General features: G+C 41.0%; 1 protein-coding gene across 1 annotated transcript in view; it reads right to left on the bottom strand.

Moving 5' to 3' along the window:
- Window positions 1–1,093: 1,093 nt before the first annotated feature.
- LOC139262243 (uncharacterized) overlaps window positions 1,094–12,651 on the bottom strand; it is a 37,679-nt gene continuing 26,121 nt past the window's right edge. The window contains exon 2 of the mRNA XM_070877389.1: window positions 1,094–1,989. The gene's annotated coding sequence lies outside the window, so the exon portion shown is untranslated. The remainder of the gene's footprint in view (window positions 1,990–12,651) is intronic.

Here is a 12,651-nt window from a genome sequence, read left to right as displayed (position 1 = left end):
GTACGTACGAGGACACAAAAAATCTGCAAAGGGATATAGACAGGCTAATGAGTGGACAAAAATTTGACGGAGTATAATGTGGGAAAGTGAGAGGTTATCCACTTTGGCAGGAACAATAAAAAAGCAAATTATTATTTAAATGGAGAGAAATTACAAAATGTCGCAGTGTAGAGGGACCTGGGGGGTCCTTCTACATGAAACACAAAAAGTTAGTGTTCAGGTACAGCAAGTAATCAAGAAGGTAAATGGAATGTTGGCCTTTATTGCGAAGGGGATGGAGTATAAAAGCAGAGAAGTCCTGCTACAACTGTACAGGGTATTGGTGAGGCAACACCTAGAGTACTGCGTACAGTTTTGGTCTCCTTATTTAAGGAGGGATATACTTGCATTGGAGGCAGTTCAGAGACATTCACTGGGATGAAGGGGGTGACTTATAAAGTAAAGTTGAGTAGGTTGGGCCTGTACTCATTGGAGTTTAGAAGAATGAGACGTGATCTTTGTTGGAACATATAAGATACGGAGGGGGCTCAACAAGGTAGATGCAGAGAGGATGTTTCCCCTCGTGGGGGAAACTAAAACTAGGGGGCATAGTTTCAGAATAAGGAGTCGCCCATTTAAAACTGAGATGAGGAATTTCTTCTCGGGTTGTAAATCTGTGTAATTCTCTGCCCCAGAGAGCTGTGGAGTCTGTTCATTGAATATATTTACGGTGGAGGTAGACACATTTTTGAATGATAAGGGAGTGAAGGATTATGGGGAGTGAGCAGGGAAGTGGAGCTGAGTCCATGATCAGATCAGCCATGATCTTATTGAATGGCGGAGCAGGCTCAAGGGGCCAAATGGCCTACTCCTGCTCCTATTTCTTATGTACGCAGGGTAGAACGTGCGAGGCCAGCCAGGAGTGCGTTGGAATCGTCAAGTCAAGGGGTGAGGGCTTCAGCAGTAGATCAGCTGAGGCAAGGGCGGAAATGGGCGACGCTACAGAGATGGAAATAGGCGGCCAGAGGAAAGCGACACCATATTGTTAATTTCTGATAATGTAAGTGACAGGACAACACGTGACCTAGAAGTGATAAAGTAAACAGTCTACAAGTAAATTAATATTTGTTTTATTTCCACTCATTACACAACAGTGTAGCTAAACTCACTGCAGAGTGTCACAAAAAGGAAAATAGATTAAGCCCTATGAATAAACATATCTTTACAAAGGTTCACCAGCATTTTTGTTTACTTCTATATAAATATCTTAATGTCCACTGTGTTGGGCATAATGTGAGGAATATATACTGAAACTATATTTTATTCCTGCATATCCTTCAGACCTACTTTGAAGCATTGGGAGGTCTCATCGCTGAAAGGATCACCCATGTGTTGGTGCACTGGTTTGGCGGGTGGGGACGGTAGCTAGGCTTTAGCTTGCAATTCCTGCAGAATGGCCCCCAGAGAGCTTGAGAACTCTGAATAGCCACATTCTGGAGCTCAGGGACAGAGGCCTGCTGGTTTTACACACGTGCACTGAGTAGTTTGATTAAGGAATCAATTGCTTTATGAATTGCTATATGAAGCCACCATTTCAGAGGACAAGGATAACAGAAATATAGATGATACGTCTGCCATATATGCCAGGCTAAATGTACACCGTTATGCAATATGGTCATTTCACCAGAATCCAGGCTAGATATTTTGTATTGCTGCCTCTAAGTGCCTCTGTGCCCCAGGTGTGAGGCTGGGATATTGGTCAGTGCATCTTAAGCCCATTGTGGTAATAACCTTTCACTTGCATAATATAATCCTTTGAAACCCCATGGGGATGATCCAGTCATATTACAGTGTTCTGCTTCTCAGCAGCACAGGAAGGTCTGTGTAGACTTTTGAATTCTGTGGCTATTGGAATAGTGCATGCTGCTAGTTATTGGTAGCTTTTCCTGCTGTCCTCAGAAACTGTGATGGCACCGTGCAGCAACTCAGTACTGGATGTTGTGAGTTCATCTGTGGAGAGGCAAGAGATACTTGCATTATCATCTTTCAACTATATATAAAGTGTTTATAATAAAACTGTTGGAGAAGAAAGTCACAACTTTAAATGAATATGGAACTGTGATGTTGAAGATAGTTTACAAGACTACTACATAGTGACATGCATATTAACAATTTTGTAAGCATTGCTGGGATCTTACTGGTTTATGACTGAAATAATATTCAGTCTTCTGTTACCAGATTCAGCAACATATTCTAGAGTGGTGTCATGTTCTCTTAGATTGAACAATCATGAAAAGATCTTTGGTTAAGTGATTTATATCCTTGGTAGCCTTTAGCTGTTGTGTGCACTCCCTCCTTGTGTTGAAGTTTCACTTCAGTAGCCTCCTCATCTTATTTACTTCTTGTATACTCTTGAATATTTATTAACTTTTTTGACAGTGGTGATCTGTGCCTTTGAATGCATTCTGTTGTAGATAAACAGGAATGTAGAGTTATCGGTGGAAAAATATAGCCTACCATCTGTTACCATTCTCCAGTACAGCAGGTAAAATGGCTCAATTTTCTATTTAAATCTAAATATGAACATCTTTACAGCTTATTGTTCCATCAGACGAGGTTAAAAACTGAAAAGAACTGAAAATCAGCCAATATTTGTACATGGTTACCACCGGGTGTCAGCTATGGTAGTACCCTCACTGGAGTTAAAAGGTTGTGGATTCAAGCCCCACTCCAGCTCCCAGTGTAGTACTGAGTGCATTTCGCGGCGCCATCTTTCGGATGAGATGTTAAATCGAGACCCCGACTGTCCCCTCAAGTGGACGTAAAGATCCTATGGTACTACTTTGAAGAAAAGCAGGGGAAATCTTTCAGTGTCCTGGCCAATATTTATGTCTTAATCAACATCACTGAAAAACAGATGATTTGGTCAATTTCATATTGCTGTTTGTGAGACCTTGCTAAGCGTAGATTGTCTGCCGTGTTTCCTACATTACAACAGTGACTGCTTCAAAAAGTACTTAATTGGCTGTAAAGCGCTTTAAGCCGTCCTGAGGTCATGAAAGACGCTATATAAATACAAGTCTTTTTCTATCAAGCATTTCTAAAATGTCTTGTGCCCAACAAGTCTGAAAGCGGGCCCCATGTGTCCTAATTCAACACTTAACATTTACATTTTCATAACGTTTCCTCAGCTAAGAGCTTTACTGTTGACTTAATTAGAATTCATTTTAGTCCAAAAAAAATCAATGATGCTTTATAAGTTTATATGCTTTAGATTAAAAGTGAAAGCTTTTTTTGTAAACTATATGTGGCTCATTCACTTTGACTTTTTGAAGGCCTAGTACCACTTGGTATACAACAAGGGATTACTACTGGGTTGAAAACTACATGAAAGTTTTTACGCTCTCATAATACATAAATTAAATATTCTTTTGCATTTCTTGAATTCTACTTTATAACTGTTTTGTCATATTTAATATTTTATTCGTTAATTTAAATCTGTGAATTATATAAAGTTTTCCAGTTGAAGGAGGACAGACAGGTAGCCTATATCTGTCATCGTTCAATAGGGAGTGTGTGAAAAGCAAATTTAGACCACTTTCTCTAGTTCCATCCAACATCCACGTGATGCCTACATCAGATAGCTGGGATGATTGGTGGTGCGGAACAGTTAGAGAAATGCCAAATCTCACAACTCCGTGACACATCAGATTAGAGTACTCTACTACTTCCATTGAATTTACACAACCCTCCATTTTCAGCTGTTCCATGGAAAAAGCACATTTTGAAAGTCTTTCGTACTCTTGGTTGAGAGCTGTAGCAAATAAAGTACCGTGTAAGTAGCCCATTGCTATATTTTGAAATTTTTGAGAGATTTGGATTTAACTTAATGACAATGAAATTCAGATGGCGAGATTAAATTCATACGGCATACCATGTACTGGATGCCTTTAAAACAAGACCCCATCTGCCCTGATGTAAAAGATCCCATAACACTATTTGAAGAACGGGGGAATTCTCACCTTTGTCCTGGCCGATATTTATCCCTCAACCAACATCACTGAAACAGATTATCTGGCCATTACTCGATTGCTGTTTGTGGGATCTTGCTGTGCATACATTGGCATATTGTCTTTCCCTACATTACAAGTGACTATATTTCAAAGGTACTTAATTGGCTGTAAAGTGCTTTGGGATGTCAGCTCCTATAAGGTGCTCTATAAATGCAACTTCATTTTTATTTTATTTTAAATACGACAGTTCCTCCATTAACTAATGGGCAGGAAGATATTATTGTCCATTATTATCACCAGCAGTAGCGGCTAATCTATAACTACTGAACATAAACTGAAGCACAGCACAAAACATCTACAGTACAAACAACAGAAATTTGCACACTAGTTAGAGTACTTCATTGGCTTTAAAGCATATTGGGACGTTCTGAGCTCGTAAAAGGTGCATTTAAATGTAAGATTGGTCTTTCTATGTCTCAAGACTAGGGTTTGTTAAGGCATTCTAGTGACATACCTAATATGTTGACTTAGTTTCATTCATTTGAGCCCAACAAGGTTTTTGTTTGGGGGTGGGGGGGCGGAAGAGGTGGTAGTGGTATGGAAGCTTTCAGGAGTCCACACTTAGGAGAGCAGCTTGATTGGTAACGCAACTGGCCAATCCTTAAACACCGAGAGCTAGAGGAGGATTCCTGTCTCACAAGCATCATCTTCAGAAGCTTCGAGTGGAAGAAGTCACAGAACAAGAGATCTTCTCGGTTCAAAGCCAGTCAGTTCAGTAAATATTGTCAAGCTAAGCCTGTAGCAGGACATAAGCTTGCATAACTTGTTTTTGATGTTGCAAGGAATGATTAGGAATTAGATTAAATTTCAGTGAAAACAATTGTACATATATTAAACATAAAATAAACCAGCTTAGTAGTTTACAATTAGCCTCATCTGACTAGCGTTCATCATCATCATCACAGGCAGTCCCTTGGAATTGAGGAAGACTTGCTTCCACTCTTTAAAATGAGTCCTTAAGTGTCTGAACAGTCCAATATGAGAACCACTGTCCCTGTCACAGATGGGATAGACAGTCATTGAGGGAAAGGGTGGGTGGGACTGGTTTGCAGCACGCTCTTTCTGCTGCCTGCGCTTGATTTCTGCATGCTCTCGGCGATGAGATTCGAGGTGCTCACAAGATAGGAAAATACATGTGGGGTCATCCAGTACACAATCAGTGGATTTTGATTGTTATGACTGCTGGGTAGGTATGACTAGATATTTAGGTAGTGAAGGTACTCTCCATATCATGGAGGACACACACAGGATACCTTATTGGAGAGACTTGCAACAGTGAACCCAACAGAATATCCAGTGTAGATCTGAAACCCATACAGCATTCTTGTACCTGATGAGAGGTAAACAAAATCGTTAGTCTCTGGAATAGTAAACAGCCCGTAGTTTGTATGTGTGAAAGCTTGAGAAGCTGTATTTTGTGACTGGGTTACTTTTCAAATATTTTACAACAGATAAATAGGATTCCATCTACTTAACTAGAACAACTGGCAGCTGACAATCATTTCCTCTTGTCTGCTTGAAAAGCTAGATGCAAATATCTGGTTCTTCAAAAGGAACTTCTCATTACTTCAGACTTTTTTTGGAAGGTCTTTATTTGTATTAAAGCAAATTCATGCTTGCTCACTTCACACTACTGTCGTCACTAGTTGAAATCCGGATACTGGGCTTGAATATGTGAATTTCTACTGGCTTTTATTAGTTGAGACAGCTATTTTAACTTTTTTAATTTAAAAAAAAAACATTTTGTTTGGAATTTCATCCTGGAAGTAGCCATCCAAATCTTAGCTGGTTCACCCTACCCCTGCACAAAAAAGCTATCAGTTTCTATCCAAATATAAAGAACAATTTGTCACCTCTATCGCATCATTTCATTCTAGGGTGAGGGAATTACTTGTAAGTAAAGCATTCCTCCATAAAGACCATTGTTTTTAAAGAAAGAGAGATCTTTTCTCGTGTAGGAAAAATGTAACGCAATCTGCAGTACCAACAGCAGCTTTGGGAGTCTTGCCACATTGGGTCTTATGATCAGACAAGGCCCATTTTGATGATGGAGCTCATGGTTCTGTCTCCTGTGGCTGCCAGTTGTCTTCAGTAGAGAGTGGGATGCCAATATTGACACTCAAACACAAGTTGAATAGTTATGCCCAAATCCTTATTGGTATCAAAATGTTGACTTGCATTTGTGCAACATGATTGATATCCAAATATAGATATGAGGCCATTCCCTGTTGAACAGAGGCAACACAACTATTATATGTTTCATGTGATCTCAACAGTTTTTAAACCTGCACAGCTCGGTTTATATATTTCTTAGAAGAGGAGACATCCCTATTGAACTGTTTTTTCTGGTGGAATACAGTCTCCCCTCCTGAGTGGTGCTACCTTTAAAGCTCATTGATATCAGGAGTAATTTTGAAAATACAAAACCGATGCAATACAAGGTAAATCGTGTCTGACTAGCTTGCTTGAATTTTTTGACGAGGTAACAGAAGGTTGATCAAGGTAGTCTAGTAGATGTTGTTTGTATGGACTTTCAGAAGGCATTCAACAAAGTGTCACACCAGAGGCTTATTAAGAAGATGGAACCTCATGGAAGTAATGGGAAAGTGATTCTTCGAAGGCGGAATTAGCTCAGCGACAGGAAGCAGTGGGTGGTGATGGATGGATGTTTTTCAGACTGGCAGGTGGTTTGCAGTGGTGTTCCTCAAGGGTCAGTTTTGAGTCCATTACTCTGTTCAATTTTTATAACCGACCTAGACTCGGGTGTAGGGAGCAGCATTGTAAAGTTTGCAGATGATATGAAACATGGCAACGTACTAGTTTGTGATGAGGATAGTTGTAGACTTCAGGATGACAGACAGGATGGTGAAATTGGCAGAAGCATGGCAGATGGAGTTCAATGCAGAGAATTGTGATTCACTTTGGAAGGACTTGTATGGAAAGACAGTATACTATAAATAGCACGATTTGGAAAAGTGTAGATGAGCAGAGATGGGTGTCAATATACACAAATCCTTAAAGGTGACAGGACAAGTTGATAAGGTGATTAAAAAAGCATATGGATTACTTGTGTTTATAAATAGAGGAATAGAATATAAAAGCAAAGAGATCATGCAAGAACTTTATAAATCACTGGTTAGGCCTCAGCTGGTGTATTGTAGACAATTCTGGGCACCAGCCTTCAGGAAAGATGTAAAGGCCTTAGAAAGGGGAAAGAGAAAGCTTACCAGGGATGCGGAACTTCAGTTATGAGGAGCGTTACAACTAGCCTTTGGCATACAATTGATCATACTTCTGCAGCTACCAATTTGCTTAATCACACCCTCCCCACCACTTTAATGGCCTTGTCCCAATAGAAACATTACTCTCTCTCACCCCCTAATTTCCCTAGTTTCCGCTCCCTTAAGTCCAAGGGACGCAAATTTGAAAAACTTCGGCGAACAAGTGGTTTAATCATCCATCGCCAGATCTGGCTGGACCACTTAAAGCACTATCGGATCCTGCTCTCCATTGCTAAAACTGCTCACTATTCAAAAATCATCCAGGAATGCAAAGATAACCACTGGCTTTTCTTCTCCACTACAGATCATCTTATTAAACCAACCTCCCCTAACTCTTCCACCCCCACCTCCAACAATAAGTGCTAGGAGCTCATGGACTTTTTTGTCACAAAGATGGAGACCATCTGTTTAGCTGCCTCTGCCACTTCCCTCCCTTCCCCGCGTCCATCGGGACAAACTTCCCCAAATGTTCCCCGCTGCCCTAGTCCTGAACTCACGTCTTTCCAATCTCCTGCAATTCTTTCCGACCTCATCTTGTCCATGAGACTCACCTCCTGCTCCCTTGAGCCTATTCCGACCAAACTGTTGACCACTCAACTTCTATCCATGTACTGTCTTCCCCCTCCCCCCCTCCTTCAATTCAACTGTCATCAACACTCCTCAAAAAAACTACCCTTGACCCCTCTGTCCTTGCAAACTACCACCACATTTCCAAACTCCCTCTCCTCTCCAAAGTCCTTGAACGTGTTGTCACTTCCCAAATTCATGGCCATCTTTCCCACAATTCCATGTTTGAATCCCTCTTATCAGATTCCCAGCCTGGCCACAGTACTGACACGGCCCCTGTCAAAGTTACAAATGACAGCACAAAGGAGACAGCACTTGTAGCTTGGGTGTGACTCCAAAGTTATAAAAGTAAACGCTATTTGCTGATGCACAGAGTGGTTTGCATAGAGTGATCCTAAATGGAGCGTACTTAAACAGAGTGTTAAACTTGGGAATTTTGAGAGAAGGAGGTTTTGCTTTTGCCCCCATAGGACAGCAGGTTGGTGAGTATTACAATATTTTTTTCTCTAAGCTAGGCAGTGGTTTAAACTAAGAGCTGGGGAACTAAAACTAATACTTTATTAAATTAATAACAACTAGATAAATGAATTAATATAGCTATAAATAATTGTTTGAATAAAAACTTTAACTAATTAAATTCATTCAGGCTATCAATAAGCAAATAAATAAAAAAGACTAGAGATGGCAGGTCAGGCTATGTGTCGTGAGTGTAGTATGTGGGAGTTTGTGGATGAGACTGTCCCGGATTCCCACATCTGCAGAAAATGTCTCTGCCTTCAGTCACTCCGGCTCAGAATCATTGAGCTGGAGTGCGAGTTAGAGACATTCCGAAACATAAGGGAGGGGGAGGAATTTCTGGACAGTTTTATACAGAAAACAGTCACACCCCAGAGGAAAGCACAGGTTCAGGAAAGAGTTGGCGTGACTGTAAGGGAGCCAGTAGCGAGGACTTAGGAGAGGTTGAGGTGGTCTGTAGACACTGGTCCTGTCCTACAGGTACAATGCACTCGCTACCTGTGAGAATAAGGAGAAAGACTGGGGAGGACAGCCACAATGCAGACCAAGGCACTGTAGTTCAGAAGGCTGTCCAAGGGGAAGGGGTGGAGAGCAGAATAGATGTGTGGTGTGGATAGTGATGGGGGATTCTATAATTACATAGTGTCCTCTGCAGCCATGAACAAGAATCCTGAAGGATGTGTTGCCTATCCAGTGCCAGGGTATGGGATATGTCATGGTGGCTGCAGAGGAATTTGGAAAGGGAGGGAGTAAATCCAGTTGTGGTCCATGTCAGAACAAACGACATAGGTAGGAATAGGAAGGAGGTCCTGCTGAAGGAGTATCAGGAGTTAGGAGCAAAATTAAAAAGCAGGACCTCTGGATTATTGCCTGAGCCATATGCAAATTGGCATAGAAACGGTCAGATCAGGAGAATTAACACATGGCTAAAGGGCTGGTGTGGGACAGAGGGATTCCTTTTCATGGGACACTGGCACCAGTACTGGGATAGGAAGGAGCTGTACTGATGGGACGGGTTCCATCTGATAGTGTCCTAGCGGAAAGGGAAAATATGGAGGGGGCAAAGGCTTTAAACTAATAAGTCTAGGGGAGGAGGGATCTACAAGAAATGAAACCAGCCTAAATATAAACAAAATAGGAAAGGAGAGCATAGCAAATAATAAAGTAAGGGAGGACATTGATGGTCAGGGAATAAATAGAGCAGGAGTGTAAAAAGATGGTTAACAATAAAGTGAGAGGAAATCCTATTAAAAATGTTAAACTGTCTGTGCAGCAATGCACACAGTGTCCGTAATAAAACAAGGGGAACTCGAGACAATAATATATTGCGAGGAACCAGACATAGGGATTACTGAAACATGGTTACAGAAAAATCAGGGCTGGGAATTAAACATTGCAGGGTATAACCTATTTAGAAAAGATAGAGAGGGAAAAAGTGGAATAGCTGTACTTATTAGGAATAATATGGCAGCAGACAAAAATGATGTGCTATCAGCAAGACAAAAATAGAATCCATGTGGATGGAGATAAAAGATAATAAAGGATCAATCCACTAATATGGATAGTCTACAGACCACCTAACAGTAGAAGGGAGGTGGTGAAGAAATATGCAGACAAATTAGGGAAATGAGTAAAAAAACATAGCATAGTAATCCTGGGAGATTTCAACTACCCTGATATTAATTGTTCAGAAGAGGTAGATAGAGGTGATAAGGGAATGGAGTTCCTACAATATGTACAGGACTCCTTTCTAACCCAAATATATAAGAAGCCCAACAAGGGAGGATTTGCTATTGAATCTAGTAATGGGGAATGAACCAGAGCAGATATAAAGTACAAGTAGGGGAACATCTAGGCAATAGTGACCATCATATACTACGCTTTAAGATAATAATTGAGAAGGACATAAATGTGACGAAGACCAGGGTACTCGATTGGAGAAAAGCCAATTGTTGAGGAGCTGAGACTAGAACTTGGGGGGGGGGGGGGGGTGGAAATGGGCAACAATATTGGCAAAAAAGATGCAGACCAGCAATGGGAAACATTGAAAACGGTGTTCAACAGAGTGCAGGGACAATGTATTCCGCCAGAAGGAAAGAACAAACTAAACAGTAATGAGACTCATGGATGAATGAAGCCCTAAGAGAACAATTGAGGGTAAGGAAAGAGGCATACATTATGTACACTGACAGCAGACGAGTGCATGATAAGGGAGAATACAAAGAGATTTGGAGAGAAGTCAAAAAAACAATTAGGAAGGCAAAGAGGAACTATGAAATTAAATTATCAAGGAACATAAAACAAAATAGTAAAATATTTTACAGGCACATCATTAAAAAAAGGAAGGTTGGGATAGGAATAGGGCCATTAAGGGATAGACAGGATAATACCACAGGTAACGATTGAGAGATGTCAGAAATATTAAATAATTATTTTGCATCCGTATTTAGCAGGGAGATAGAATAGGTGGACATGATGTTGGATGATGAGATTAGTAATGAGATAACGGCATTTAAAATAATAAGAGGAGAAATATTAAACCAACTAATCAAACTCAGAGGATAAAACCCCTGGTCCGGATGAATTACATCCACGCATTTTAAAAGAATCTAGGGAAGAGACAGAAGAGGCATTACTACACATTAATAATTCGTTAGAACAAGGTGTAGTGCCAGAAGTCTGGCAGATAACTAACGTAATACCTATATTTAAGAAGTAAAATAGAACCTGTCCAGGGAACTATAGACCAGTCAGCTTAACATTGGTGGTAGGAAAAATAATGGAATCCCTGCTAAAGGAGAAAGTAGAAGAACATCTAGAAGCTAAAAATATAATAATGAATAGTCAGCATGGATTTCAAAAGGGAAAGTCTTGCTTGACCAACATCATTGATTTTTTTGAAGAGGTAACAGAGTAGACAAGGGTAAGGCAGTAGATGTAATGTATCTAGATTTTCAGAAGGTCTTTGATAAGGTACCACATAATAGACTAATCAATAAGGTCAGAGTGCATAGTCAGGAGACAAGTGGCAGATTGGATAACTAGCTGGCTTCAAGACAGAAGGGTAAAGGGGTATTCAGAATTGCAGAAGGTGGGTAATAGTGTTCCACAAGGATCAGTGCTGGGACCACTGTTGTTCACAATTTATATTAATGATTTAGACTTTTGAATCAAAAACGTTGGCCTAGAATTTCATTATCGCCCTGCTTTGGAGCGGTAACACTTTGGCAGCGCAAGACTTTGCGCCAGGCACAGAAGCCTCGCCCCTTGTGATAAATTTGGGAAGGAGCGGGTGCTCCTTCCTGGGGCAGTATCGGGGCGCACGCATCAGCAGCACTACACACTTGGCTGCAGAGCGCTGCTGCTTCCGAGCGGATCCTCCCTCAATTAAAGGGAAGAGCCCAAGCTGCATACTCTACCAATGAAGAAGCCACCTACCTGGACCACCGTGGAGCAAAGTGTCGGGCTGAGCGATCACGGCCCCAACTTCACGTAAAAACCGCATCCGGAGCAGCAAAGAAAAGGTGAGAGTTTTTTTCAGCAGTCTGCCAGCTCCCCTTAAATTTTTCGTCCCGGTAGCGGCCAGCCGCCTGGTGAGCGTACCCTGAAGCTGTGTTGTTATCGCCCGGTGCTGTTGCAGGAAGCTATACCTAATTTAGGTGCCGGGACGATGTGCATGACAATGACGTCATGATCTCCGGGTGCAGGAGATCAGGGCGCAGCGCCTTCGTGCCGCTGCTAAACTTCCACCGAATTTAGTGGGAGTCGTTAACAGTGCCATGCCCAGTCACAAGTTAATTTTCACCCCGGAATTTCTAAATTTGCAGATTACACCAAATGGTGGGGCAGGTAGTCAATATTGAGGAGGACTGCAACAAATTACAAGAAGACATAGTATGGGCATATAATTGGCAAATGAAGTTCAATACAGATAATGTGTGCTATTACATTTTGGTAAGAAAAATAAGGAGGTCACATATTGGAAAATACAAATCTAAGTGGGGTAGAAGAGCAAATGCATCTGGGAGTATAAATACACAAATCATTAAAAGTAGCAATACCGGTTAATAAGGCCTTAAAAAAAGCAAACCAAGCCTTAGGGTTTATTTCTAGAGGGATTGAATTGAAAAGTAGAGAAGTTATGTTAAACTTGTATTGAACCTTGGTTAGAGCACACTTGGAGTACTGTGCAATTCTGGCTGCCATATTATTAAAAGGATATACAGGTATTGGAG

This window comes from Pristiophorus japonicus, chromosome 4, assembly GCF_044704955.1.
Source record: "Pristiophorus japonicus isolate sPriJap1 chromosome 4, sPriJap1.hap1, whole genome shotgun sequence".
Classification (NCBI taxonomy): Eukaryota; Metazoa; Chordata; class Chondrichthyes; family Pristiophoridae; genus Pristiophorus; species Pristiophorus japonicus.
The sequence above is the reverse complement of the archived record's forward strand: the minus strand, read 5'-3'. Positions and strand labels throughout refer to the sequence as shown.